The 27918-nt window shown below is 48.6% G+C and overlaps 3 protein-coding genes and 2 pseudogenes across 5 annotated transcripts in view; 2 read left to right on the forward strand and 3 right to left on the reverse strand.

Annotated features, from left to right (window-relative positions):
• The window catches only part of LOC310823913 (tripartite motif-containing protein 16-like protein), a gene marked incomplete at its 5' end in the record, with an annotated part of 214783 nt that overhangs the window by 167769 nt on the left and 19096 nt on the right, over window positions 1-27918 (reverse strand). The window lies entirely within an intron of this gene.
• The window catches only part of LOC310823897 (uncharacterized protein), a 211889-nt gene that overhangs the window by 51891 nt on the left and 132080 nt on the right, over window positions 1-27918 (forward strand). The gene's annotated exons all lie outside the window — the stretch shown is intronic.
• LOC310823899 (uncharacterized protein) overlaps window positions 1-27918 on the forward strand; it is a 310796-nt gene that overhangs the window by 34096 nt on the left and 248782 nt on the right. The window lies entirely within an intron of this gene.
• On the reverse strand, window positions 5410-16843 carry LOC310823618 (glutamate--cysteine ligase regulatory subunit-like; annotated as a pseudogene). Its single transcript has 7 exons — window positions 16748-16843; window positions 16077-16142; window positions 8297-8378; window positions 7863-7919; window positions 7373-7564; window positions 6441-6555; window positions 5410-5480 (listed from the first exon to the last, which is right to left on the reverse strand). The product of its transcript is annotated as a glutamate--cysteine ligase regulatory subunit-like (transcript).
• LOC310823619 (glutamate--cysteine ligase regulatory subunit-like) lies at window positions 10975-12502 on the reverse strand (annotated as a pseudogene). The gene is made up of 4 exons: window positions 12478-12502; window positions 12382-12438; window positions 11916-12126; window positions 10975-11094 (listed from the first exon to the last, which is right to left on the reverse strand). The product of its transcript is annotated as a glutamate--cysteine ligase regulatory subunit-like (transcript).

Consider the following 27918-nt stretch of genomic DNA (forward strand, 5'->3'; position numbering starts at 1 on the left):
TTCAACTATGTACAGTTATTTGTTTCCTCAGGGAAAACACAACACAAGACACACGCCAAGGAGAAAAGGGAACTTTTTTTGAGCGGTGCCAAAGCAAATAAATCATAAACAAAAGTGATGTCCTAAACTAGTGCAGTAGTAAGCTATACTATCAGGGCTATGCTAAAGTGCTATGCTACACTAGACTAGAACATACATGGGGCGGCACCCACTCCTAACCTGGTGAATTGTAACAGAGGTGAGCCTACGTGTTGGAAATGTAAACCCATGGGTCTCTTACCTATTCACCTTACCCCTATGGCGTACAGTTAACAGACAGACAAATTATGAGAAAAACAATAAGTAAACAATGACGTAAATATAACAAAAGAAAACTAGATGTAAACAAGTACGTCGGAGGTTTCGATCAACCAGGCAACAGTGAGTCGACAGCAAACACAAGACTACGGTGAAAATGGGTCGACTCCCGAGGGGAAGTCCAGCGGAGCTTTTAAAGGACACGGACAGCCCTCTGATTGGTCAGGAACAGTGATGACTGATGGGGACGAATGGCCAATTGCTGACGGACACCTGAATGTAGAGTGACAGGGTAAGGGAAAAACAGAAGGAAACACAAAACACAACAAGGATACACGCACATGTAGGAGTGGGAACGTAACACTCTGAGTTTGAAAAAAGGAAATCACTTCCTACCTTAGTGGGAGACCTGACACTGGGAGGAGGAGGCTAGCTTCTCGTAGTCAGGAGTGTAGGAGCTGGTTGCAAGGCGTGTGTGCTCAGCATCATTCTCCTCCAAGTGAGCACGGAAAAGCCTTCTCTGCAGACTCCTGGCCCGAACTGAACACACAATCTTCATTGCAATATCCATCACTTCTTTCATATTTGAAATCTTTCCACACAACGCTTGCTGGTGAATTATACAATGATAATTCAGGATATCTGGGAAAGATTCACTTTCTTTGCAATGAACCCACTGGTGCGGCCCATCATAGCAGGCGCCCCATCAGTTGTGATGGAGATCAGCTTGAAGAGCGGCAGTTTTGTCTCGCTAACAAATCCCATGAAAGCATTAAACATATCCTCACCTCTGGTGTGTCCTTTTAATGGCAAAATGGTGAGTAGCTCTTCCTTGGCGCTCATGTCTTCAAAAACCATCCTGATGAAAACACACAATTGTGCCACATCCACCATATCAGTCGACTCGTCAAATTGGAGGGAAAAGCACTCACGCGTCAATATCCTTCCTCAGTTGCTCCTCCACATCCACAGCCATTCCCTCACATCGCCTTGTAGTCGTATTGCGGGAGAGTTGCACTTCTTTAATGGCCTTCACGATCTCGGTTTTATTTTTAAAGTCGTCAAAAAGGCTATCCGCTGCCTCGAGAAAGGCTTCCTTCACAATATCGCTGTCTTTGAATGGCTTCTTGTGTTTAGCAAGGACGTGACTGACGCGATAGGAAGCAATAGTTGCGGCCTTACCCTGGGTCTTCGGTTTGGTGAAGATTGACTGCCGTGCTGCAAGCTGTGCTTTCAAATCCCGCACTTTTGTGGCGCGTAAAGGCGTTTTTGCAGGGAAATCCCTCTCGTAGCTCCCGGGTACCGTTTTAAAATGCCGCTCCAGATTCCCTTTCTTTGCCAACGCCACCGTTGCATTGCAGATCAAACAAACAGGCTTTGAATGAGAATAAACACAAAAATAATCTTCCTCCCATTCAGGGTGAAAATGGTAGGTCTTGGCTCGTTTCCCCTCAGACATGTTAAAGTTTAGGAGTGCGTAACCGCTCTGATCGCTAGCTGCTAGCTACTGTTGACAGCTGTCAACTTACTATCATGCATGTCTCGAGCTACAGTAGGTTAAACGTGACCTACTTTTTTTTTTTTTGTGGACGTGTTTAAGAGACTGATAGGGTGCGCAGGCAAGGACTCATGATAGGCTGTAGTGTACATTTAATACAAAATATAACACACACACACACACACACAAAACAAAACATATCCAACGACGCATAACTACAACAAAACAAAACAGTTTACAGTTACACAGTTCATTTTTTCCTACACCCCTCGTGATCGACTTGGGATCAGGCCGGGGTCTACCAGTAGACCGCGATCGACTGGTTGGGCACTCCTGCTCTAGAGCAGCGGTCCTCAACCTTTTTTGCACCACGGACCAGTTTCATGCAAGACTATTTTTCCACGGACCGGGGGGGAAAGAATCACGCGCATAACAAAACACAATAAAGTGCATATTATATAATTTAATTATTCATTTAATTATTACATTTATAATGTAAAAGTGACTCAACTCACCATAATACAGAATCAGTGGGAGCACTGAGCTTGTTTCCCTGCAACGAGACGGTCCCATCTAGGGGTGATGGGAGACAGTGACACCCGAAGTGTCCTTACCGGCAGGCATGATCAACTCTTCACCAATAGTGAAGGGCTTCTTAGCCTTGGCAATGCGGTTAGCCACTAAGAATGATGCTCTCAGTGCAGACACATTTGATGATGTGGTGGCCTTCAATAATTGCTTCTGTCCTTCGTGTTCATGTTTTTTTCTTTAAAAAAAACACCAAAGACTTGTCTTTTAATGCAGGGTGCTTGGTCTCTACGTGGCGAAGCAGTTTTGAAGGCTTCATGGCCTCGTTGGATAGCCGGTCGCCACATATTATACAGAGCGGGCTTGGGGCATGTCAATCACCTGTTGCGATGAACCCGTAATTTAAGTAGGACTCTTAGGTATTTTCTTTTAAATGCAGCTTTCTTTTTTTTTGGCAGTCTAGGAGTCTTCTGCTGTCTCATCATAGAGTCTTTCCCCCTTTTCAAAGAATCTCTCCAGCAATGTTTGTTTTTTACTCATTTTTGCTGGGTTAGCTTGTGGGCTTCATTTATCGGTGCATGGAAAAAAAACTGCGACTGAGAAGTGTGGAAAAGTGGCACAGATGGAAGTGGTCATTTTTCAAACACCCTGCAGACTGCGATAGTCAATAAAATGGAAATAAAATACAAATTAAAATGTTTTTATTCTTTCTGTGCGGCCCGGTACCAAATGATCCACGGCCGAAACTGGTCCGCGGCCCGGTAATTGGGGACTCCTGCTCTAGATTACTGCAAGGAGACAGAGAACGTCCCAGGGTTCGGGTTAGGGTTGGGGTTATGATTAGGGTTTGGGTCAGGTTCAGGGTCAGGGTTAGAGTTAGAGTTAGGGTTAGAGTTTGGGTCAGGGTCAGGGTCAGGGTTAGAGTTAGAGTTAGGGTTAGAGTTTGGGTCAGGGTCAGGGTCAGGGTTAGAGTTAGAGTTAGGGTTAGAGTCAGGGTCAGGGTCAGGGTCAGGGTTAGAGTTAGAGTTAGAGTTAGGGTTAGGGTTAGAGTCAGGGTCAGGGTCAGGGTTAGAGTTAGGGTTAGAGTTTGGGTCAGGGTTAGAGTTAGAGTTAGAGTTAGGGTTAGGGTTAGAGTCAGGGTTAGGGTTAGAGTTAGGGTTAGAGTCAGGGTCAGGGTTAGAGTTAGGGTTAGAGTCAGGGTCAGGGTCAGGGTTAGAGTTAGGGTTAGAGTTAGAGTTAGGGTTAGAGTTTGGGTCAGGGTCAGGGTCAGGGTTAGGGTCAGGGTTAGAGTTAGAGTTAGGGTTAGGGTTAGGGTTAGAGTCAGGGTCAGGGTTAAGATTCAAGATTCAAGATTCAAAGTGTTTATTATCATATGCACAGTAGAAAACATGTTTCCCTGTACAATGAAATTCTTGCTTTGCTGTCCGCAGAATGCCAACCAATGTAAAATATACAATACTAAAGAATATACAATATATACTAAACAAATGTACAAGACAGCAAAATTTAAGGCATAAAATAAAATAGCAGCAATAATAATAATAAAACAGTGCAAATGTAGCAGTGCAATTATGCAAACTGGAAAATTCAGTTATTTGAGGTAGTAAGGTTATATTAATCTCCTATGGGTTGTTTAGGAGCCTGATGGCAGTGGGAAAGAAGGAGTTCTTCAGTCTGGTGGTCCTGCATTTAACACTTCTGTACCTCCGGCCTGAGGGTAGAAGTGTGAACAGTCCGTGCTGGGGGTGGGTGGGGTCCTTGAGGATGGAGGCGGCTCTCCTGTGGACTCTGCGGTGGTAGATGCTCTGCAGAGAGGGCAGTGGAGTCCTGGTGATTTTCTCAGCGTTTCCTAGGCCTGTCTGCACATTTGGGTTGTCATGACGTTGCTAAGGGAAGTGTTAACACTGGAAAGAAAACGTCCCCTTTGGTTCACACTAATGTTCTATTACACTAATGTTCTATTATACTAACGTTCTATTACACTAATGTTCTATTATACTAATGTTCTATTACACTAATGTTCTATTAAACTAATGTTCTATTATACTAACGTTCTATTACACTAATGTTCTATTATACTAATGTTCAATTACACTAATGTTCTATTAAACTAATGTTCTATTACACTAATGTTCTATTAAACTAACGTTCTATTACACTGTTCTATTACACTAATGTTCTATTACACTAATGTTCTATTATACTAACGTTCTATTACACTAATGTTCTATTAAACTAACGTTCTATTACACTGTTCTATTACACTAATGTTCTATTACACTAATGTTCTATTACACTAATGTTCTATTATACTAACGTTCTATTACACTAATGTTCTATTATACTAATGTTCTATTACACTAATGTTCTATTAAACTAATGTTCTATTACACTAATGTTCTATTACACTGTTCTATTAAACTAATGTTCTATTACACTAATGTTCTATTACACTAATGTTCTATTACACTAATGTTCTATTACACTGTTCTATTAAACTAATGTTCTTTTACACTAATGTTCTATTACCCCTGGATACGATCTAGTGTGCCTAGAAACGAAACTCACTAACTTACCATGTTGTCAAACATGTTGGCACCGAACAGTCCCATAGAAATACATTCCTAACCCTAACAGTTCCATAGAAATACATTCCTAACCCTAACAGTTCCATAGAAATACATTCCTAACCCTAACAGTTCCATAGAAATACATTCCTATCCCTAACAGTCCCATAGAAATACATTCCTAACCCTAACAGTCCCATAGAAATACATTCCTATCCCTAACAGTCCCATAGAAATACATTCCTAACCCTAACAGTCCCATAGAAATACATTCCTATCCCTAACAGTCCCATAGAAATACATTCCTATCCCTAACAGTCCCATAGAAATACATTCCTAACCCTAACAGTCCCATAGAAATACATTCCTATCCCTAACAGTCCCATAGAAATACATTGGAACATTTAAAAATGCATTTTGTTTTTACGCTGCTGAAACAATCCGGAGTGCCAGATGTGTGAAAGGTTCAACCACTGAAGAGGAAATCTTCTCACATGGTTCTGCTTTCCTCCATTGGCCTCATGTGTTGTGCTGTCGACAGTCGACCAACAGATGGTGCCATGCAGCGTGTTTCTGCTCTCTGTCAGTCGCTGGAAAACTGACGGAACAGATTTAATCCACCATCAACTCCATAAGCATTACATACATGACATCACATTACATACATGTAACTTAGCTACTAACCGTAGCTAAGTCTTTCAACTTAACCAAGGTGTCGTCCGCGCTACGCTAACCAGGCTAACCAAGGCTACACGATGCTACGCTAAGGCTACACTACACTATGCTAGCCTCGACTACACTAGACTATGCTATGCTACGCTACGCTACCCGGGTGGCGTGGACCAGGTAGCCCTTGGCCTTGATGATGCCGCGGCTCTTGACGATGATGGCGGAGCGCAGGACCCAGCGGAGGCGCCACGCCACGCCGACGCCGCGTCACAGCCGTCGCGGTCGGGGTCGCCGTGGGATGCCGTTGCTAACGCCGCGCTCTCACGGAGCGCCTCCTGGAAGCCCGCCGACGTGATGAGCTCTGGAAGACGACAGAGAGACAGACAGGTTAGAGAAAGACAGGTTAGGGGGAGAGAGACAGGTCAAAGACAGACAGACAGCTCAGAGGGAGAGGAGGGAGGGAGAGAGAGAGAGACAGGTTAGAGGGGAGACAGACATGTCAAAGACAGACAGATAGACAGACGGGTCAGAGAGAGAGAGACAGCGCCTCCTGGAAGCCCGCCGCCGAGATAAGCTCTGGAAGGAGAGAGAGAGAGAGAGAGACAGGTTAGAGGGAGAGACAGACATGGAAAGAGAGGGAGAGAGAGAGAGAGAGACAGGTTAGAGGGAGAGACAGACATGGAAAGAGAGGGAGGGAGAGAGAGAGACAGGTCAGAGAGAGACAGACAGCTCAGATGAAGAGGGAGGTTAGGTTAGAGGGGGGACAGACAGGTCAGAGAGAGACAGACAGGTCAGGGACAGAGAGAGAGAAAGAGAGACAGACAGACAGACACCCCCAGACAAATTGATCACAGACAGACAGATCACAGACAGACACCCACCTTTGGGGTCGTTGTGGGTCAGTAGCTGGACCCCCGCCTGCTTGGCATACGCCGTCAGATCGGGGGGCATCACACAACAGGACGCCAGGTTGACCTGGTTGCTGATGGGCTTCACCTTGGATACGGGAGAGAGAGAGACAGGTCAGAGAGACAGACAGGTCAGGGACAGAGAGACAGACAGGCCATCAGATCGGGGGGCATCACAGAACAGGACGCCAGGTTGACCTGGTTACTGGTGGGCTTCACCTTGGATACGGAAGAGAGAGAGACAGGTCAGGGAGAGACAGACAGGTCAGGGACAGAGAGACATACAGGCCATCAGATCGGGGGGCATCACACAACAGGACGCCAGGTTGACCTGATTACTGGTGGTCTTCACCTTGGATACGGGGGAGAGAGAGAGAGAGAGAGAGAGAGACAGGTCAGGGACAGACAGACAGGTCAGGGACAGAGAGAGAGAGACAGACAGACAGACACTGTTAACTGCTTGGTTGGGACAGAGAGAGAGAGACAGGACAGGGACAGAGAGAAAGAGAGAGAGAGAAAGAGAGACAGACAGTTGGCGTACGCACTCAGTTTGACCTGGTTACTGGTGGGGTTTCACCTTGGACATGGAGAGAGAGACAGACAGGTCAGGGAGAGACAGATACCCCCAGCACAGGACAGACAGACAGACAGTTCAGAGACAGAGACAGACACCCACCTGGGCCCAGTCGTAGCGCTCCTCCAGGAGGCCCTTGTCCAGGACAGACAGACAGATCAGACAGACAGACACCCACCTGGTCCCAGTCGTACAACTCCTCCAGGAGGCCCTTGTCCAGGACAGACAGACAGGTCAGGGATAGAGCGAGAGAGAGAGAGAGACAGACAGACAGACACACACACCGTCCAGGACAAACAGACAGGCCAGAGAAAGACAGACAGACACCCACCTGGGCCCAGTTGTGCAGCTCCTCCAGGAGGCCCTTGTCCAGGTCCGACGTCCCGATGGCGACCACCTTCCCGGACGCCACCAGCGTTTCCAAGAAAACCCATGCCGGCTGCAGGTCCGAGAGGGTCTGGGGGGCGTGGGGGGGGCGCCAGGATGACCGAGTCGAGTTGGGAGAGGGCGAGAGTGAGACAGGCTGTTGGGGGGAGGGAGACAGGTTAGGGAGAGAAAGACAGGTTAGAGGTCCGAGAGGGTCTGGGTGTGGGGGGGGGGGGGGATGTTGTCCTCCTGGTCGACAGGGCGAGGGTGAGACAGGCTGTGGAGGGGAGAGACAAACAGGTAAAGAGAGAGACAGACAGGCAGGCAGCCAAACAGACAGACAGCCAAACAGGCAGACAGACAGACAGGCAGACAGACAGCCAGCCAGCCAAACAAACAGACAGACAAGCAGACAGCCAAACAGGCAGACAGACAGACAAACAGGCAGGACTCACCCATGTCGACAGCCTGCCTGATGGACGACTGGTCCGACTGGCACAGGAACAGCTTGACTGCAACGACAACGTTAGCGTGGGTTAGCCTAGGTTAGCCTGTGTTAGCATGTGCTGGTGTCATTTGTTAGCCTGTGTTAACGTGGGTTAGCGTTGGTTAGCCTGGGTTAGCCTGTGTTAGCATGTGCTGGTGTCATTTGTTAGCCTGTGTTAACGTGTGGTCGCGTCGTGTGTAATCATGGGCTGGTATCGTTTGTTAGCCCTGGGTTAGCGTGTGTTATCGTGGTGCGTGTGAGCCGGTGTTAGCATGCACTAGCATTTATTAGCATGTGTTATCGTGGTGTGTGTTAGCGTGCGTGAGCCTGTCTTAGCCTGCGTTAACCTGTCTTACCCTGCATTAGCGTAGCGTTAGCCTGCGTTAGCTTGTCGTAGCGTACCAGACACCTTCAGCTCCTCCCTCTCCTCCGGTGTGATGGTGGCCTCGGCCGCCTGGGGGGTGGAGCAGTCCAGGACGTCAGACTCCTGGAGAGACAGACAGGTTAGAGACAGACAGGTTAGAGAAAGACAGGTGAGAGAGAGACAGGTAAACAGACAGACACGTTAGAGAGAGAGAGACAGACAGGTCAGAGAGAGAGAGACAGACAAGCATGATGGTGGCCTCGGCCGCATGGGGGGTGGAGCAGTCCAGGACGTCAGACTCCTGGAGAGACAGACAGGTCAGAGAGAGAGACACAGGTAAACAGACAGACAGGTTAGAGAGAGAGAGACAAGTTAGAGACAGACAGACAGAGAGACAGACAGGCGTGATGGCCTCGGCCGCGTGGGGGGTGGAACAGTCTAGGACGTCAGACTCCTGGAGAGACAGACAGGTCTGAGAGACAGACAGGTTCAGGACAGACAGATTACAGAAAGACAGCCAGGCGTGCCTGGGAGGGGGGAGCAGTCCAGGTTAGAGACAGACCAGACTAGTCGAACTAGAGAGAGGGAGAGAAAGAGAGAGAGATTAGCTGACCTCAGCAGAACCTCCCTCCCTCCCTGTTCAACCCTCCCCCCACAAACCTGCCTCCCCCCCGTCTCCCTGCCTGTGTGTGTGTCTGTGTGAGTGTGTCTGTGTATGTCTGTGTGAGTGTGTGTATGTCTGTATGAGTGTGTGAGTGTGTGTGTGTGTGTCTGTGTGTATGTGAGTGTGTGTGTGTCTTCCTCTCTCTCTCCCTGTCTCAGGAGCACCCACCCACACACACACACACACACACACACACACACACACACACGTTGTCACTTGACTCACTAAACATTGACGCCTCTGGGCATGTGTGTGTATGTGTGAGTGTCTGTGTGAGTGTGTGTCTGTCTGTGTGAGTGTGCGTATGTGTGAGTGTGTGTGTGTGTGTCTCCCTCTCTCTCTCCCTGTCTCAGGGGCACACACACACACACACACACACACGTTGTCACTTGACTCACTAAACATTGACGCCTCTGGGCATGTGTGTGTGTGTGTCTGTGTGTGTCTGTGTGAGTGAGTGTGTGTGTGAGTGTGTGTGTGTGTGTGTCTGTGTGTTGTGATGGCCCAGCCGGTGAGCAGTGCCCCACAGAGACACCTGGTGGCCACAAGGGGGAGGCAAAGGCAGCCATGGGGTGTCGTGCTGGATGGGAGGTACTATCCCAGTTCTATGTCCTGGAGACTCCGCCACCAATCAGATGACTCAGCTCACCGCTCACAGGTGCGCTGAGTCAGCTCGGCGATCCTGAGGCCTTTTAAACTCCCCAGGACAAGCTGAAGACAGACTGGCTGGAGGAACGAGTGGAGACCAGACACCCGCTAAGCCAGTCTCATAAGCCAAACGGGAGAGAAAGCCTGGAAGACGGAGAGGAACCCCCCAACCGACCGGAGGAAGAGGTCAGTGAAAGGGACCCGATATCCGACTAACTTTGGCCTGTCTCTCTTTCTCTCTCTCTGACGACAAGAAGAACCCGGCGGAGCGCCGTAGCGCCAACCGCCAACCCGGTGAAGATTTGAGTTGCCTTTCGCCTCTCCCTTTTCCCCGCACCTTAGAAATAAAACCCTACGTTGATTTCACCGCAACCCCTGTTTCCGCCTGTTTCTATTCTCATTGGTTGACCCACTGTTGCGCCTGTCGACCAGGCTCCCACAGTGTGTCTGTGTGAGTGAGTGTGTGTGTCTGTGTGAGTGTGTCTGTCTGTCTATCTGTGTGTGTGTGTCTCCCTCTCTCTCTCTCACACACACACGTTGTCACTTGACTCACTAAACATTGACGCCTCTGGGCGCGCGTGTGTGTGGGTGTGCGTGTGTGTGTGGAGCATCCAGAGAGAGACGAAGTAAAGGAGGGAGGGAAGGAAGGAAGGTAGGAAGGAAGGGAGGGAGGGAAGGAAGGAAGGAAGGAAGAGAGGGATGAGTCTCACCTTCTCCTCCGCCGACAGTAAGGAAAGAAGAGAGGAAACAGGAAAGGAGGGAAGGGAAGGAGGGAGGGAAGGAGAGAGAGAGAGAGAGACAGGAGGGAGGGAGGGAGGGAGGGGAGAAGGAGGGGAGAAGGAGGGAGAGAGAGAGACAGGAGGGAGGGAGGGAGAGAGAGAGACAGGAGGGAGGGAAGGAGGGAGAGAGGGAGAGAGACAGGAGGGAGGGAGGGAGGGAGAGACAGGAGGGAAGGAAGGAAGGAAGACAGGAAAGGAGGGAGAGAAGGAGGGAGGGAAGGAGGGAGAGACAGGAGGGAGAGAAGGAGAGAGAGACAGGAGGGAGGGAGGGAGAGAAGGGGGGAGGGAAGGAGAGAGAGAGAGAGACAGGAGGGAGGGAGAGAAGGAAAGAAGGAGGGAGGGAGGGAGGGAGAGACAGGAGGGAGGGAAGGAGGGAGGGAGAGAGACAGGAGGGAGGGAGAGACAGGAGGGAAGGAAGTAAGGAAGACAAGAAAGGAGGGAAGGAAGAGAGAGAGACAGGTCAGAGAGAGACAGACAGCTCAGATGAAGAGGGAGGTTAGGTTAGAGGGGGGACAGACAGGTCAGAGAGAGACAGACAGCTCAGGGACAGAGAGAGAGAAAGAGAGACAGACAGACAGACACCCCCAGACAAATTGATCACAGACAGACAGATCACAGACAGACACCCACCTTTGGGGTCGTTGTGGGTCAGTAGCTGGACCCCCGCCTGCTTGGCATATGCCGTCAGATCGGGGGGCATCACACAACAGGACGCCAGGTTGACCTGGTTGCTGATGGGCTTCACCTTGGATACGGGAGAGAGAGAGACAGGTCAGAGAGACAGACAGGTCAGGGACAGAGAGACAGACAGGCCATCAGATCGGGGGGCATCACAGAACAGGACGCCAGGTTGACCTGGTTACTGGTGGGCTTCACCTTGGATACGGAAGAGAGAGAGACAGGTCAGGGAGAGACAGACAGGTCAGGGACAGAGAGACATACAGGCCATCAGATCGGGGGGCATCACACAACAGGACGCCAGGTTGACCTGATTACTGGTGGTCTTCACCTTGGATACGGGGGAGAGAGAGAGAGAGAGAGAGAGAGACAGGTCAGGGACAGACAGACAGGTCAGGGACAGAGAGAGAGAGACAGACAGACAGACACTGTTAACTGCTTGGTTGGGACAGAGAGAGAGAGACAGGACAGGGACAGAGAGAAAGAGAGAGAGAGAAAGAGAGACAGACAGTTGGCGTACGCACTCAGTTTGACCTGGTTACTGGTGGGGTTTCACCTTGGACATGGAGAGAGAGACAGACAGGTCAGGGAGAGACAGATACCCCCAGCACAGGACAGACAGACAGACAGACAGTTCAGAGACAGAGACAGACACCCACCTGGGCCCAGTCGTAGCGCTCCTCCAGGAGGCCCTTGTCCAGGACAGACAGACAGATCAGACAGACAGACACCCACCTGGTCCCAGTCGTACAACTCCTCCAGGAGGCCCTTGTCCAGGACAGACAGACAGGTCAGGGATAGAGCGAGAGAGAGAGAGAGACAGACAGACAGACACACACACCGTCCAGGACAAACAGACAGGCCAGAGAAAGACAGACAGACACCCACCTGGGCCCAGTTGTGCAGCTCCTCCAGGAGGCCCTTGTCCAGGTCCGACGTCCCGATGGCGACCACCTTCCCGGACGCCACCAGCGTTTCCAAGAAAACCCATGCCGGCTGCAGGTCCGAGAGGGTCTGGGGGGCGTGGTCGGCCCCCGGGGGGGGGGGGCGGGCGCCAGGATGACCGAGTCGAGTTGAGAGAGGGCGAGAGTGAGACAGGCTGTTGGGGGGGAGGGAGACAGGTTAGGGAGAGAAAGACAGGTTAGAGGTCCGAGAGGGTCTGGGTGTGGGGGGGGGGGGGGATGTTGTCCTCCTGGTCGACAGGGCGAGGGTGAGACAGGCTGTGGAGGGGAGAGACAAACAGGTAAAGAGAGAGACAGACAGGCAGACAGCCAGCCAGCCAGCCAGCCAAACAAACAGACAGACAAGCAGACAGCCAAACAGGCAGACAGACAGACAAACAGGCAGGACTCACCCATGTCGACAGCCTGCCTGATGGACGACTGGTCCGACTCGCACAGGAACAGCTTGACTGCAACGACAACGTTAGCGTGGGTTAGCCTAGGTTAGCCTGTGTTAGCATGTGCTGGTGTCATTTGTTAGCCTGTGTTAACGTGTGGTCGCGTCGTGTGTAATCATGGGCTGGTATCGTCCGCCTGGGGGGTGGAGCAGTCCAGGACGTCAGACTCCTGGAGAGACAGACAGGTTAGAGAAAGACAGGTGAGAGAGAGACAGGTAAACAGACAGACAGGTTAGAGAGAGAGAGACAGACAGGTCAGAGAGAGAGAGACAGACAAGCATGATGGTGGCCTCGGCCGCATGGGGGGTGGAGCAGTCCAGGACGTCAGACTCCTGGAGAGACAGACAGGTCAGAGAGAGAGACACAGGTAAACAGACAGACAGGTTAGAGAGAGAGAGACAAGTTAGAGACAGACAGACAGAGAGACAGACAGGCGTGATGGCCTCGGCCGCGTGGGGGGTGGAACAGTCTAGGACGTCAGACTCCTGGAGAGACAGACAGGTCTGAGAGACAGACAGGTTCAGGACAGACAGATTACAGAAAGACAGCCAGGCGTGCCTGGGAGGGGGGAGCAGTCCAGGTTAGAGACAGACCAGACTAGTCGAACTAGAGAGAGGGAGAGAAAGAGAGAGAGATTAGCTGACCTCAGCAGAACCTCCCTCCCTCCCTGTTCAACCCTCCCCCCCAAACCTGCCTCCCCCCCGTCTCCCTGCCTGTGTGTGTGTCTGTGTGAGTGTGTCTGTGTATGTCTGTGTGAGTGTGTGTATGTCTGTGTGAGTGTGTGTGTGTGTGTCTGTGTGTATGTGAGTGTGTGTGTGTCTTCCTCTCTCTCTCCCTGTCTCAGGAGCACCCACCCACACACACACACACACACACACACACACGTTGTCACTTGACTCACTAAACATTGACGCCTCTGGGCATGTGTGTGTATGTGTGAGTGTCTGTGTGAGTGTGTGTCTGTCTGTGTGAGTGTGCGTATGTGTGAGTGTGTGTGTGTGTGTCTCCCTCTCTCTCTCCCTGTCTCAGGGGCACACACACACACACACACACGTTGTCACTTGACTCACTAAACATTGACGCCTCTGGGCATGTGTGTGTGTGTGTCTGTGTGTGTCTGTGTGAGTGAGTGTGTGTGTGAGTGTGTGTGTGTGTGTGTCTGTGTGTTGTGATGGCCCAGCCGGTGAGCAGTGCCCCACAGAGACACCTGGTGGCCACAAGGGGGAGGCAAAGGCAGCCATGGGGTGTCGTGCTGGATGGGAGGTACTATCCCAGTTCTATGTCCTGGAGACTCCGCCACCAATCAGATGACTCAGCTCACCGCTCACAGGTGCGCTGAGTCAGCTCGGCGATCCTGAGGCCTTTTAAACTCCCCAGGACAAGCTGAAGACAGACTGGCTGGAGGAACGAGTCGAGACCAGACACCCGCTAAGCCAGTCTCATAAGCCAAACGGGAGAGAAAGCCTGGAAGACGGAGAGGAACCCCCCAACCGACCGGAGGAAGAGGTCAGTGAAAGGGACCCGATATCCCACTAACTTTGGCCTGTCTCTCTCTCTCTCTCTCTGACGACAAGAAGAACCCGGCGGAGCGCCGTAGCGCCAACCGCCAACCCGGTGAAGATTTGAGTTGCCTTTCGCCTCTCCCTTTTCCCCGCACCTTAGAAATAAAACCCTACGTTGATTTCACCGCAACCCCTGTTTCCGCCTGTTTCTATTCTCATTGGTTGACCCGCTGTTGCGCCTGTCGACCAGGCTCCCACAGTGTGTCTGTGTGAGTGAGTGTGTGTGTCTGTGTGAGTGTGTCTGTCTGTCTATCTGTGTGTGTGTGTGTGTGTGTGTCTCCCTCTCTCTCTCTCACACACACACGTTGTCACTTGACTCACTAAACATTGACGCCTCTGGGCGCGCGTGTGTGTGGGTGTGCGTGTGTGTGTGGAGCATCCAGAGAGAGACGAAGTAAAGGAGGGAGGGAAGGAAGGAAGGTAGGAAGGAAGGGAGGGAGGGAAGGAAGGAAGGAAGGAAGAGAGGGATGAGTCTCACCTTCTCCTCCGCCGACAGTAAGGAAAGAAGAGAGGAAACAGGAAAGGAGGGAAGGGAAGGAGGGAGGGAAGGAGGGAGGGAAGGAGAGAGAGAGAGAGAGACAGGAGGGAGGGAGGGAGGGAGGGGAGAAGGAGGGGAGAAGGAGGGAGAGAGAGAGACAGGAGGGAGGGAGGGAGAGAGAGAGACAGGAGGGAGGGAAGGAGGGAGAGAGGGAGAGAGACAGGAGGGAGGGAGGGAGGGAGAGACAGGAGGGAAGGAAGGAAGGAAGACAGGAAAGGAGGGAGAGAAGGAGGGAGGGAAGGAGGGAGAGACAGGAGGGAGAGAAGGAGAGAGAGACAGGAGGGAGGGAGGGAGAGAAGGGGGGAGGGAAGGAGAGAGAGAGAGAGACAGGAGGGAGGGAGAGAAGGAAAGAAGGAGGGAGGGAGGGAGGGAGAGAGACAGGAGGGAGGGAAGGAGGGAGGGAGAGAGACAGGAGGGAGGGAGAGACAGGAGGGAAGGAAGTAAGGAAGACAAGAAAGGAGGGAAGGAAGAGAGAGACAGGAAAGGAGGGAGGGAGGGAGGGAGAGAAGAGAGGGATGAGTCTCACCTTCTCCCCGGCCAACGGCGTCTCAGAGGACCAGTCACTCAGCATGGCGCGGATACAGTCCTGGAGCTACGGCAACAACAGACAGACAGGTCAGATGGAGAGACAGACAGGTCAGAGACAAACAGACAGACAGACAGACAGGTCAGAGACTGACAGACAGACAGACAGAGGGACAGACAGGTCAGAGACAGACAGACAGACAGTGTGAGTGTGTGTGTGTATGTCTGTGTGAGTGTGTGTGTGTGCGTGTATGTCTGTGTGAGTGTGTGTGTGTCTGTGTGTGTGTGTGTGTGTGTGTATGTATGTGAGTGTGTATTTGTCTCCCTCTCTCTCTCCCTGTCTCAGGAGCACCCACACACACACACACACACACGTTGTCACTTGACTCACTAAACATTGACGCGCGTGTGTGTGTGTGTGTGTGTGTGTGTGTGTCTGTGTGTGTGTGTGTGTGTGTCTCCCTCTCTCTCACACACACACACATTGTCACTTGACTCACTAAACATTGACGCCTCTGGGCGCGCGTGTGTGTGGGTGTGCGTGTGTGTGTGTGTGTGTGGAGCATCCAGAGAGAGACGAAGGAAGGAAGGAAGGAAGGAAGGAAGGAAGAGAGGGATGAGTCTCACCTTCTCCTCCGCCGACAGTAAGGAAAGAAGACAGGAAACAGGAAAGGAGGGAAGGGAATGAGGGAGAGAAGGAGAGAGAGAGAGAGACAGGAGGGAGGGAGGGAGGGAGGGAGGGGAGAAGGAGGGGAGAAGGAGGGAGAGAGAGAGACAGGATGGAGGGAGGGAGGGAGGGAGGGGAGAAGGAGGGGAGAAGGAGGGAGAGAGAGAGACAGGAGGGAGGGAAGGAGGGAGAGAGGGAGAGAGACAGGAGGGAGGGAGGGAGAGACAGGAGGGAAGGAAGGAAGGAAGACAGGAAAGGAGGGAAAGAAGAGAGAGACAGGAGGAAAGGAGGGAGGGAAGGAGGGAGAGAGAGAGAGACAGGAAAGGAGGGAGGGAGAGAAGAGAGGGATGAGTCTCACCTTCTCCCCGGCCGACGGCGTCTCGGAGGACCAGTCACTCAGCGTGGCGCGGATACAGTCCTGGAGCTACGGCAACAACAGACAGACAGGTCAGATGGAGAGACAGACAGGTCAGAGAGAAACAGACAGACAGACAGATAGACAGACAGATAAGACAGAGGGACAGACAGGTCAGAGACAGCATGGCGCGGATACAATCCTGGAGCTGGAGGGCAACAAAAGACATACAGGTCAGACAGACAGACAGAGAGAGACAGGTCAGATAGAGAGACAGACAGGTCAGAGACAGCGTGGCGCGGATATAATCCTGGAGCTGAACGGCAACAACAGGTCAGACAGACAGACAGAAAATGACAATAAAACGACATATTTAGTATTTATTTAATCACATTCATAATACACACACACACACGGTCAGTTCGTTAGAGCCAGTTAGCATTCGCCTTTAGCACCCCGTCAACACTGCACTCGGTAGGTAAATTCGTTAGCTTCAGTTAGCATTAGCCTTTAGCACCCCGTCAACACTGCACTCGGTAGGTAAATTCGTTAGCCCCGTTAGCATTAGCCTTTAGCACCCCGTCAACACTGCACTCGGTAGGTAAATTCGTTAGCTTCGTTAGCCCCGTTAGCATTAGCCTCTAGCCTCCCGACCCCCCCCCCGCCCTTCTTACCTCCTCACTCGGGGACGACGGACACTTCTTCTTCAGCCGGCTCCGGTTGACGAGGTTCCCGGTGTGGAGGTTGAGCGTCGTGGCCCGGGTCAGAAACAAGGTCCGGGTACCGGTACCAGAGGAGGAGCCGGAGGAGACGGTCCCAGAGCCGCCGGAGGAGCCGGTCCCAGAGCCGCCGGAGGAGCCGGTCCCAGAGCCGCCGGAGGAGCCGGTCCCAGAGCCGCCGGAGGAGACGGTCCCAGAGCCGCCGGAGGAGACGGTCCCAGAGCCGCCGGAGGAGCCGGTCCCAGAGCCGCCGGAGGAGCCGGTCCCAGAGCCGCCGGAGGAGACGGTCCCAGAGCCGCCGGAGGAGACGGTCCCAGAGCCGCCGGAGGAGCCGGTCCCAGAGCCGCCGGAGGAGCCGGTCCCAGAGCCGCCGGAGGAGCCGGTAGAGGAGACGGTACCACCGGGGGAGACGGTCCCAGAGGACCCGCTACGAGTACCAGAGGAGCCGCCGGTGTCGGTGGTTTCCATGGTGTCTGTCTCCCCTTCTCTCGTAAAGAAGAAGTAAATGTCGTAAAGATATAATAATAATAATAATAATAAAAAGATATCGTAAAATGAGGGAGGGGTGGGGTTGTCTAGCAACGAGGAACAGTTGGTGGGTTTGAGGGAATGTCGTAAAGGAAAAGAAAATGTCGGAAAGGGACGGGATATGGTGGGTTACCTAGCAACGAGGGGGTGGGGAGAGTGTGTGTGGATTGAAGGAGTGTCGTAAAAATATTTTTTCAAAACAAATACGAACGGTGGAGGGAAAGGGGGGGGGTTGCCTAGCAACGAGGGGGTGGGTTTGAAGGAATGTCGAGTAATGATGACACGACGCGTTTCCACACCCCCACACACACACACGGTCAGTTCGTTAGAGCCAGTTAGCATTAGCCTTTAGCACCCCGTCAACACTGCACTCGGTAGGTAAATTCGTTAGCTTCGTTAGTTAGCCCCGTTATCATTAGCCTCAGAGCCGGTAGAGGAGACGGTACCACCGGGGGAGACGGTCCCAGAGGACCCGCTACGAGTACCAGAGGAGCCGCCGGTGTCGGTGGTGGTGGTGGTTTCCATGGTGTCTGTCTCCCCTTCTCTCGTAAAGAAGAAGTAAATGTCGTAAAGATATAATAATAATAATAATAATAATAATAATAATAATAATAATAATAATAATAATAGTAAATGTCGTAAAATAAGGGAGGTTGGTGTGTTTGAGGGAATGTCGTAAAGGAAAAGAAAATGTCGGAAAGGGACGGGATATGGTGGGTTACCTAGCAACGAGGGGGTGGGGAGAGTGTGTGGTTTGAAGGAGTTTCATAAAACATTTTTTTCTAAAAAATGTCGTAAAATACGAACGGTGGAGGGAAAAGGGGGGGGGGTTGCCTAGCAACGAGGAGGTGGGTTTGAAGAGCCTAACTACATGGTTCTACTAGCCCTAGGGTTAGGGTCAGGGTTTAGGGTTAGGGTTAAAGTTAACTCATCCCCTAGGGTTAGGGTTAGGGTCAGGGTTTAGGGTTAGGGTCAGGGTCAGGGTTAGAGTTAGGGTTAGGGTCAGAGTCAGGTTCAGGGTCAGAGTTAGGGTTAGGGTCAGAGTCAGGGTCAGGGTCAGGGTTAGAGTCAGGGTTAGGGTCAAGGTTAACTCGTCTCCTAGGCCTGTCTGCACATTTGGGTTGTCATGACGTTGCTAAGTGAAGTGTTAACACTGGAAAGAAAACGTCCCCTTTGGTTTCCACTGATGTTCTATTATACTAATGTTCTATTATACTAATGTTCTATTATACTAATATTCTATTATACTAATGTTCTATTACACTGTTCTATTACACTAATGTTCTATTATACTGATGTTCTATTACATAAATGTTCTATTACACTAATGTTCAATTACACTAATGTTCTATTACACTGTTCTATTACACTGATGTTCTATTACACTGATGTTCTATTACACTAATGTTCTATTACACTAATGTTCTATTACACTAATGTTCTATTACACTGATGTTCTATTACACTGTTCTATTACACTGTTCTATTACACTGATGTTCTATTACACTAATGTTCAATTACACTAATTTTCTATTACACTGTTCTATTACACTAATGTTCTATTACACTGATGTTCTATTACACTAATGTTCTATTACACTGATGTTCTATTACACTGTTCTATTACACTAATGTTCTATTACACTAATGTTCTATTACACTGATGTTTTATTATACTAATGTTCTATTACACTGTTCTATTACACTAATGTTCTATTACACTGATGTTCTATTATACTAATGTTCTATTACACTGATGTTCTATTACACTGATGTTCTATTACACTGATGTTCTATTACACTGATGTTCAATTACACTGTTCTATTACACTGTTCTATTACACTGTTCTATTACACTAATGTTCTATTACACTGATGTTCTATTACACTGATGTTCTATTACACTGATGTTCTACTACACTAATGTTCTATTACACTAATGTTCTATTACACTGTTCTATTACACTGATGTTTTATTATACTAATGTTCTATTACACTGATGTTCTATTACACTGATGTTCTATTACACTAATGTTCTATTACACTGATGTTCTATTACACTGATGTTCTATTACACTGATGTTCTATTACACTGTTCTATTACACTGATGTTCTATTACACTGTTCTATTACACTAATGTTCTATTACACTGATGTTCTATTACACTGTTCTATTACACTGTTCTATTACACTGTTCTATTACACTAATGTTCTATTACACTGATGTTCTATTACACTAATGTTCAATTACACTGATATTCTATTACACTGATGTTCTATTACACTGATGTTCTATTACACTGATGTTCTATTACACTGTTCCATTATAAAAGATCTGTGATGTTATAAAGAATATTTCAGGTTCAAATTCTGGGTTTTTAGGGTTCAGTGCTTATTGCTAACTGGCTGGATTCTAATCTCTGTTGTTGTAATACTAGTAAATGACCACCAGGTGGTGCCCCCATCTGAGGGCTAGAGGTCTGGGGGATAGGGTTCTGGGGGTCTGGGGGTCTGGAGGTCTGGGGGTCTGGGGGTCAGAGGTACTGCAGGGGACAGGTGACGTCTTCTCATGAGAGCCATGCCTCCCATGGCAGGGAGCGGTACTGCAGCGGACAGGTGAAGTCTTCTCATTAGAGCCATGCCTCCCATGGCAGGGAGCGGTACTGCAGGGGACAGGTGAAGTCTTCTCATGAGAGCCACGCCTCCCATGGCAGGGAGCGGTACTGCAGGGGACAGGTGAAGTCTTCTCATGAGAGCCATGCCTCCCATGGCAAGGAGAGGTACTGCAGGGGACAGGTGAAGTCTTCTCATGAGAGCCATGCCTCCCATGGCAGGGAGCGGTACTGCAGGTGACAGGTGAAGTCTTCTAATGAGAGCCATGCCTCCCATGGCAGGGAGCGGTACTGCAAGGGACAGGTGAAGTCTTCTCATGAGAGCCATGCCTCCCATGGCAGGGAGCGGTACTGCAGGGGACAGGTGAAGTCTTCTCATGAGAGCCATGCCTCCCACAGCCCACAGACAGAGAAAGGAAAAGCAGCCTGCACCTTGGCTGCCCCTCACAATGTCACATGATGCATAGATATTACTGTACTAGATGATTACTATATAAAAATGAAGGAATGCATGGAAAGTGAAGTTCAGAACATGTACAGCGCCTTCTGAAGGTATTCAGTCCCCTTCACTTTTTACACATTTTCTTGTGTTATAGACTCAATTTAAAATGGATTCAATTAAAAGAATTTGCCATCAATCCACACACAATACCCCAGAATGACAAAGCGAAAACACGATTTTTGAAATTTCTTCATTTATTAAAACTGAAATACAGAAATACCTCATGTACAGAAGTATTCAGACCTTTTGCTATGACACTCTTAAAATTAGCTAAAATGCAAAAATGTCATCAACAAGTCACTCAATAAGTTGAATTAAGTCCATCTTAATGCAAGGATAATAGTTCATGTCATTTTGGAATAAATATCTTTGTTTTTATGGGGTCTCTGATTTGCATAGGAATCAATTAAACACTGTGTAGATTAGGATGTTCCGAAGACACTGTCCATGTTGTACTGACAGAGAAGGAGAGCTGTCTTCACATCCACTCCCTGCTACCTTACACACAGCAACGTAATCCAGCATCACAACTCAAACACCCAATCTAACCAACTCTTATATACATCCAGACACTCTCTCCTGTGTTATTCTCAGAGTTCATCATCAGTCTGATTTGATCATCTAATCATTCATCTGGATTGTTTCACTATCAGTTGCATTTCCATCAAAAACAAACAAACATATATAAACAAATATATACATATTTTCTGTACCTGTAGTCTATTTCACTATCAGATGCATTTTTTTATAATTATATATATATATATATGTACAGTAAGAAATAATATAACTACACACAACACACAACACCCTACACACTGGGAGAGAGAACATCTGTACCTCCAACATCTCAGTGAAAACACACCACCATCCAACTGCATCATGTTATGATCCATCATCAGATGGATCCTTTGGTGTTCAGTGTGATCTCCCTGAGACTACTTTACACAGGGTCACTGAAGAGTCATACCCAACCATAAACCCTTGGTAGAGGGGCTCAGTGAATGTGGAGTGGAATGTGTGCAGGAGGGTCCGTGTGTCAGAGGAGACCCTGTAGAAGGACAGAGTCCCGGCCGGCCAGTCCAGATACACTCCTACTCTGTGGGAGCCAGAGGAGGGGACAGGTATGACAGTGTTCTTCTTATTGTGCCAGGCGGAGTAACTGTTACCAGAGCAGCTCAGACTCCAGGACTTGTCATTGAATCCCAACACACAGTCATCACCCCCTCCTCTCCTGCTGATTCCTTTATATGTCACTCCTATATCAGCCCCTCCCCCACTCCACTCTACCTCCCAGTAACGGCGCCCAGTCAGACCCTCTCGACACAGCACCTCTGCATAGTCCTCAAATCTCTCTGGGTGATCAGGATACGGCTGCTCCTTTCTCCCCAGTGTCACCTTTCTGTTCTCCTCAGACAGAGAGAGGTCTCTGTGTGCTGTGTTTGGGTCCAGTGTGAGCTCAGAGTCATCTGATTGAGAGGGCAAAAATAATCATCAAATCAATACAATTGAATAACTTACAATATTCACAATGTGATCTTGTTATGGCAACATTATTTTTCTTTTTTTCACAAAATATGACTTATTTATTTGAAATGTTTTACAAGGGATACAACTAATTCACATTTACTAATATTTTAGATTTACATATGAATACAATACTGGTGCTCTGTTTGAACTCTGCTGTACCCTGGTTCTTGAGTAATATCACAGTCCTATTCTCTACAGCGTTGGTGACTTACATTTGATCAGCCCAGGTTTGAGCCTGCACTCTCCACCATGGTCCACACTATATCAACCACCGAAGAACACACAGAGGTTGAATGACACACTCACAATCATGAGGAAAATAGATACAGTGCATTAATCTCATTGATATGTCCAGCCACATATTCAGTCTTTACCTGAGTGTCTGTAGTTTACAGAGTGGATCTTTCTGTACAGCAGAGAGCAGAGACAGTCCTGAGTCTCCTGGGTGATTGTAGCTGAGGTCCAGCTCTCTCAGGTGGGAGGGCTTAGACCTCAGAGCTGAAGCCAGAGAAACACAGCCTTCCTCTGGGACTCCACAGCCTGACAACCTGGGGAAATAGTGTCACTCCATCTGATATCAAGAATCTGATTATTCCTCTCTAATGTACATGTGCAGCTTTAAATCCTCTTCATTTGGCAGTTGAAAGGCCACATGTGAATGAGGAATACAAATAAATACATGCAGCCAAACCATCACTGTGGTGTAAGAATTCAAGAGTGAGAGTTATAGTTGCTCTCAACAGGGGAGCAAGCAATATGTTAGATTGGTTAGTGAATTATTGTGGAGCCCTATCAGCTGATCTCAGGCCAGATTGGAGAGGAATTGTGGAAAGAAACGTTATTGAGAGAGTGAACCCCCCACCCCACCACACACACACACACACACACACACACACACACACACACACACACACACATTATTTAGTAATTGATTGAAAGATAATGTACATTGTCTGTCTCAATCATTGACCCTTTCTGTGAAAGTATCATTGATTCCATAGAATGATAATGTAGCACACACTTAGGAATGATGTGTCTGACAACAAGAATAGTCTGAGACCTCACCTCAGTGTCTGTAGTTGACAGTGTGGACTCCCCAGTCCAGCAGAGAGCAGCTTCACCCCCCAGTCACCTAGATCATTATTACTGAGGTCCAGCTCTCTCAGGTGGCAGGAGTCTGAGCTGAGAGCTGAGGCCAACGCTTCACAGCATCTCTCTGTGAGGTGACATCCATTCAGCCTGAATGAGGAATACAAATAAATACATGCAGCCAAATGATCACTGTGGTGAATTATGATAAGAATTCATGATTCAAGCCAATCACAGGCAGGTTTGTAGTCATTGTATTTCTAAGTGTGGTAGATTTGCTAGCTATTAGGTTAGTGCAGTATTGTGAAGCCCCATCAGATGATCTAAGGCCAGATTGTTCATTAATTGAGGAGAGCAACGGTATTCAGAGAGTGCCCCCCCCCCCACACACACACACATACACTCTTTGAAATTCTGCCTTTAATGATAAATAGAGCTGAAGATGATGTCATTATAAGCTGTACAATACATGATTGTTGCATTGTGTGCCTTATTGCTCCCTCCTTGATAGTGTGAGGGGAGACAGATTTCTCATCTGTCGTTTATGATATTCTTATAATCAATATAGCAAAACAACAATCTATTTTAATCAGTATGACCATGTCATGATGATTATATTTTTTCAGTCATACACTGTTCATTGATTCCTTTATGATCAGTATTGGACTCGTTTATGATTCTATGTAGTAACGGTACGAATCAAGACAGCCAGTCAGGTTGACAGCGGTTATATCTGTCCCCTGGGTTATATCTGTTGGTGGGGATGTGCTGAGTCAGCTGCAAGGCCATCCTGACCTAAAGGTCGGCCTCTTGTTATTGAACTGTGAATGTGTTGCTGTCCCTCTGAAATGGTTTCTCAAAAACATATTATCTAAGAAAGGTAAGACAGTATCCTTCATCGATTTTTTTTAAATTATGAAGACCGCTCATCATGGTAAAATAAATGCACGCACGGGATGATGGTCTGGGAGCTGACAAAAGAAAAAGGTGGAATACAAAAAAACTGGTACGCCAAGTGTTGTCACAGCCAAGAGTTGTCACAGCCAAGAGTTTATTGATTGATTGAACTGGTTGGAAGATCATGTAAATGTTCTGTCTCCGTCATTGAGCTTTGCAGAGCAAGTATCATTGATAACGTAACACACTTAGGAATGATGTGTCTGACAACAAGAATAGTCTGAGACCTCACCTCAGTGTCTGTAGTTGACAGTGTGGACTCCTCAGTCCAGCAGAGAGCAGCTTCACCCCCCTGTTACGTAGATAATTATTACTGAGGTCCAGCTCTCTCAGGTGGCAGGAGTCTGAGCTGAGAGCTGAGGCCAACACTTCACAGCATCTCTTTGTGAGGTGACATCCATTCAGCCTGAATGAGGAACACAAATAAATACATGCAGCCAAACCATCACTGTGGTGCATTATGATAAGAATTCATAAGTGAGAGTTATAGTTGCTCTCAACACGGGAGCAATTAACCATAGATACATTTGTAGTCACTGGATTTCTACATCTGGTATAATGTATTTCCTAGCTTTTGGGTTAGTGCAGTATTGTGTGAGCTGATCTCAGGCCAGGTGGGTCAGGAATTGAGGATGGAAACATATTCACTGGGTGCAGACAGAGCAGCCCCCCCTGCCACCACACGCACGCACTCACGCACGCACGCACGCACGCACGCACGCACGCACGCACGCACGCACACACACACACACACACATATTAAATACTAATTGATTGGAAGATAATGTACATTGTCTGTCTCAATCATTGAGCCTTTCTGTGCAAGTATCATTGATTCCATAGAATGATAATGTAACAGACACTTAGGAATGATGTGTTTGTCAACAAGAATAGTCTGAGACCTCCCCTCAGTGTCTGTAGTTGACAGTGTGGACTCCCCAGTCCAGCAGAGAGCAGCTTCACCCCCCCATCACCTAGATCATTATTACTGAGGTCCAGCTCTCTCAGGTGGCAGGAGTCTGAGCTGAGAGCTGAGGCCAACGCTTCACAGCATCTCCCAGTGAGGTGACATCCATTCAGCCTGAATGAGGAATACAAATAAATACATGCAGCCAAACCATCACTGTGGTGCATTACGATAAGAATTCAAGATTCAGGTCAATCACAGGCAGGTTTGTAGTCAATGTATTTCTAAGTGTGGTATATTTGCTAGCTATTGGGTTAGTGCAGTATTGTGTGGTCCCCTCAGCTGATGTAAGGAAAGATTGTTCAGGAATTGAGTAGAGTAACGGTATTCAGAGAGTGCCCCCCCCCATTGATTCCTTTATGATCAGTATTGTACTCGTTTATGATTGTATGTAGTAACGGTACGAAACAAGACAGCCAGTCAGGTTGACAATGGTTATATCTGTCCCCTGGGTTATATCTGGTGATGGGGATGTGTTGAGTCAGCTGCAAGGCCATCCTGACCTAAAGGTAGGCCTCTTGTTATTGAACTGTGCATGTGTTGCTGTCCCAATGAAATGGTTACTCAAAAACACCCCATCTGAGATAGGTAAGACGGTATCCTTCATCGCTTTTTTTTTAATTATGAAGACCGCATATATTGTGGAGATTATATTGATTTATTTATCTTTTTGGAGGGGAAAGTAGTTCTAGGTTAAGGGAGCATGCACAAGATGACGGTGTGGGAGTTGACAAAAGAAAAAAGGAGATTACAAATAAAGTAGTAGGCCACGTGTAGTCACAGTGAAGAGTTTAGGAATTGATTGGAAGATCATGTAAATGTTCTGTCTCCATCATTGAGTTTTGCAGAGCAGGTATCATGATCTAAGGCCAGGTGGGTCAGGATTTGAGGAGAGTAAAGTTATTCAGAGGGTGAAGACAGAGCAGCCCCCCCTGCCACCACACACACACACACACACACACACACACACACACACACACACACACACACACACACACATTATATAGTAATTGATTGGAAGATAATGTACAATGTCTGTGTCAATCATTGAGCCTTTCTGTGCAAGTATCATTGATTCCATAGAATGATAATGTAACAGACACTTAGGAATAATGTGTCTGTCAACAAGAATAGTCAGACCTCACCTCAGTGTCTGTAGTTGACAGTGTGAACTCCCCAGTACAGCAGAGAGCAGCTTCTCCCCCCCGTCACCTAGATCATTATGACAGAGGTCCAGCTCTCTCAGGTGGCAGGAGTCTGAGCTGAGAGCTGAGGCCAACGCTTCACAGCATCTCTCTGTGAGGTGACATCCATTCAGCCTGAATGAGGAATACAAATAAATACATGCAGCCAAACCATCACTGTGGTGCATTATGATAAGAATTCATGAGTGAGAGTTACAGTTGCGGGAGCAACATGGAGCAAGCAACCATGGATACATTTGAAGTCACTGGATTTCTACGTCTGGTATAATGTATTTGCTTGCTATTGGGTTAGTGCAGTATTGTGTAGTCCCATGAGCTGATCTGAGGCCAGGTGGGTCAGGATTTCAGGAGAGTAAAGTTATTCAGACAATGCAGACAGAGCAGCCCTCCTGCCACCACACACACACACACGCACACACACGTTATATAGTAATTGATTGGAAGATAATGTACATTGTCTGTCTCAATCATTGACCCTTTCTGTGCAAGTGTCATTGATTCCATAGAATGATAATGTAACAAACACTCAGGAATGATGTGTCTGACAACAAGAATAGTCTGAGACCTCACCTCAGTGTCTGTAGTTGACAGTGTGGACTCCCCAGTCCAGCAGAGAGCAGCTTCACCCCCCCGTCACCAAGGTCATTATTACTGAGGTCCAGCTCTCTCAGGTGGCAGGAGTCTGAGCTGAGAGCTGAGGCCAACGCTTCACAGCATCTCTCTGTGAGGTGACATCCATTCAGCCTGAATGAGGAATACAAATAAATACATGAAGCCAAACGATCACTGTGGGGCATTATGATAAGAATTCATGAGTGAGAGTTACAGTTGCGGAAGCAACAGGGGAGCAATTAACCATGGATACATTTGAAGTCACTGGATTTCTACGTCTGGTATAATGAATTTGCTAGCTATTGGGTTAGTGCAGTATTGTGTAGTCCCATGAGCTGATCTAAGGCCAGGTGGGTCAGTATTTGAGGAGGGCAAACATATTCAGACAGTGCAGACAGAGCAGGCCCCCCTCCCACCACACCTCGCTGTTGGGCCAGGTTTCCGTGAGAACCATCATGTTGCAGTCCGTCATCCATGTGTGTGTGTGTGTGTGTGTGTGTGTGTGTGTGTGTGTGTGGGGGGGGGGGGGGGGGGGATCCGCAGCCGCAGTTCATCCATCTTGTCTCATCCAGGGAAGGAACATCGGTGAGGAGAAAAGACGAGGTAGTGAGAGTCGATGTGGATGTTATCTTGAGCCGAGCTCTCAGCCCACCTCGGCTCCCTCGGCTGGGTTTTCCATCCCGGTCGGTGTAGCGGAGTCAGCTGGTCCCGCTGTTCTGCTCTAATCTCAGGGTATTGCGTCGATAAAAGATGTCTGGAATGCCGGAGCCGATGTCCAAAAGTTGTCGTCGGCTGTACGATATGGACGCTAAACTGTTTTTAGCGAGAATACTTGAAATAAACAAGCAAATAGCCACTAATTCAGCGAGACAGCGGGCTTCGCGATGTATGCGCGCCGCCATCTTGGTACACGCCCTCCCTGCCTGATTGGTGGATTTGGTAGCAGGCTAGGTTGAGTCGCTCAGACGCTGCCTTTTGATTGGTCGATTCGCACGTCCGTCTTCTTCGCCACACGTGTTGTCGGTATTGACAAACATTTCAGTGACATGCGCGCGATGCAGTGCTAATATTAGCATGTAGCCTACTTCACTGGATAAGAATACAACAATAGCATTTAGCAT

This window comes from Argentina silus, assembly GCF_951799395.1.
Source record: "Argentina silus genome assembly, chromosome: Y".
Taxonomy (NCBI): Eukaryota; Metazoa; Chordata; class Actinopteri; order Argentiniformes; family Argentinidae; genus Argentina; species Argentina silus.